The sequence below is a fragment of the Micromys minutus genome (assembly GCF_963924665.1).
Source record: "Micromys minutus genome assembly, contig: SCAFFOLD_202, whole genome shotgun sequence".
NCBI lineage: Eukaryota > Metazoa > Chordata > Mammalia > Rodentia > Muridae > Micromys > Micromys minutus.
In genome coordinates this window covers 590,529-593,074 of record NW_027667733.1, presented here as the reverse complement: position 1 = coordinate 593,074, position 2,546 = coordinate 590,529, and the positions used below count along the sequence as shown (strand labels likewise).

Below are 2,546 nucleotides of genomic sequence, written 5' to 3'. Positions count from 1 at the left end.
TATCTAATAAATTCAGTGATAATTCAATAAATATGGAAACTATTAAAAGATAAATTATTTTATTGATAATTTGCTATATAGACAGAGGGTTTAATGACTAGACTGAGGGTAATTTTTTCTCTTTTTTTTTTCCTTTTTCTTTAAAAAAAAAACCTGAAGATTTAAAATACAATTTTTGTAAAGTAAATGCTTTATGTAGTAGAGGCACCTAAATATTACTGTACATCTTTATATGAATTATGCATATTTCATACAGTTTGGGAGTCCATAGGACATATGGCATAAAGACTGGGTATAGAGGTGCCTGTTAGTAATCGCATGGAGGCATGACCAAAAGATCTCTGTGAAATTACGCAGTAAGTGATGGAAAGGGTCTCCAAAGGCATCATTAGGCACCTAGAGATAGAACAAGAGGTTAGTTCTGATTGATGTTATTGTAGAGGTTTGGCTTGGATGTTCACATTGGTAGGACAAATCAGGTGCCACAATGTCAGTATGACTAATTGATCAAGGACATCATCAGTGATGCTTCCTGTTGAAAACTGCTCAGTCATACTGACCCCACAGTTCATCTAACTGGCCTCACTCTCAAGCTGAAAAAGAGTTCAGCTCATAAGTCCAGAACACACACAAAACAACTTCCATTTCAAGAAAGTCCTGACAGGACTGTGATATTTGCTGTTGGCTTACTGAATCTGCATTGTATATTTTTCTCTGCTGTCAAGATGATCTCATTTACAGCCCAAGCTGTAACTTCCATCCCATGCATTCAGTGCAACTTGAGCTCAAAGCATTTCATCCATAGGAACTGGGAGAATAAAGAAGGCTGTTCTCACAGATATGAGCAGTTAGTCACCTAACTCCTCAATGCACACCCCCTTCCATTTCCTTTTTTATTTGGTTGGGTATGCATGATTCCAGGAAGAATTGCAATCTATTCTTATAGATCTGACACATTCTTTACCCAAAATCACTGCTCAAACTTAAGGGTGCTCATTTGAGACACTGATTTTACTTGTAAAAAATACCATGTATAACTCAGCATATATGGAAACAAGACATAAATTCCAGAATCTTTTGAATTTCTAAATGTTTGGTCTTAATAAATGGTGTAATACTCCACAAATCCTTAAGATAAAACAGACAGATTTGCTATGGTAGCTGACCCACCTCTCCATTCTGGCTTACCCTAAGACTTGATTCATCTGATCTCTGAGAAAATGGACACAGAACATGTAGAGATGCTGGAGACAGTTGTATTGGGAGAACTGAGAAACAAACTTGTTGACACACTTGGTTTCTCTGACTCCTGTTCTATTGGTAATAGCAAAGCTGATCTTATGGAGGAAGCCAGGAAGACTTTGCAAAGTTTTCTCAACTGTCTGAAGTAGGGAGCAAAATGTGCTACTTGTAGCTGTGTACACTTTGTATTCAGTTTTAATTCTGTAATGTGCTCTGGACAAAAAACATTCAAGATCTCTCTTATAACTTGGACTGGCAGAGCCCAGACCTTCATTTTTGTACAGCAGAAATGGAGGGAGCCCTTTCTCTGCTGGGAACTCTTCAAGAAGCATGCATGTGCATTTTCGAGGCAGGACATGATGCACAGGTCAACTATGACCTTTAGACACTGCCTCAGTGCATATCTGGAAGGATCTTCCCTACTTGCTTTTCATCCAAGGTCTCTGCTGAACCAGTCCATATGCTCCAGAAAGTATGGTGCACATTTGTAAGTTTGAAAATCTGAAGTTTTGTCCTCATGTGGATAAAACATGAATTTCATCAGAAACTGAATCAGTTTTTACTAAATATATCTAAACTCAGCTCTTCCCCATCCTAAGGTGTATATTTTTTAAGCACCTAATATTCAGTGTGGATTCATGCATGCTGCAGAAGCTTTACCAGGCTTCTGTACACTTGATTACTTTTCTTAAACTAAGATAAACTTTATTTCTTTTTAATCACATTATTAGTGGTTGTGGCAATGCCAGGAATAGGCCTGTTCTACTGTGAGACTACATATTTTTTATTACACATTCAACTCTAATCTATATTCAACTGTCCCCAGTACAAGTAAATGGCAGATTTCAAGAATTCATGCATGATGATGCTATCAAAAGCATCTGATCCAATTAAAACCAAGCCAACCTCCCTGAAATTCTCTGCTGTGTACTCTACATGCTCCCTTCTATAGTCCTTAGTTGTTGCATACCTGGAGTGAAAATCTCTTGTTAGTCACATCTCTACTTAATCTAACACAGTCTGCAAAGTTTACAGGTTAGTTGTCTTCATCAGTGCTCCCATAGGCAGACAGGAAAATGATCAGGAGGCCACCATTGCCTTCACAAGTTTTTGTATCTGCCAGTGCGGGCCTTCTTCAACAGCGCTGGGAAGAGCCCAGTGGGCAGTTTCTGCAGAGAGGACGTGAGCAAAACCTCATCTCTCAACAGAGTCTGAATTGTCAGCTTCTGCAGGGCAGGTGGGTTCTGAACACTCATCTGTTGGAAGCCGTTTGTACCTCACCAATAGATGGCGCCAGCTTCCCA

At 39.0% G+C, this 2,546-nt stretch overlaps 1 pseudogene across 1 annotated transcript; it reads right to left on the bottom strand.

Moving 5' to 3' along the window:
* Positions 1–248: 248 nt before the first annotated feature.
* Positions 249–1,761, bottom strand: LOC308416161 (PRAME family member 12-like; annotated as a pseudogene). The gene is made up of 2 exons: positions 1,189–1,761; positions 249–396 (listed from the first exon to the last, which is right to left on the bottom strand). The product of its transcript is annotated as a PRAME family member 12-like (transcript).
* Between the last annotated feature and the right edge of the window lie 785 nt (positions 1,762–2,546).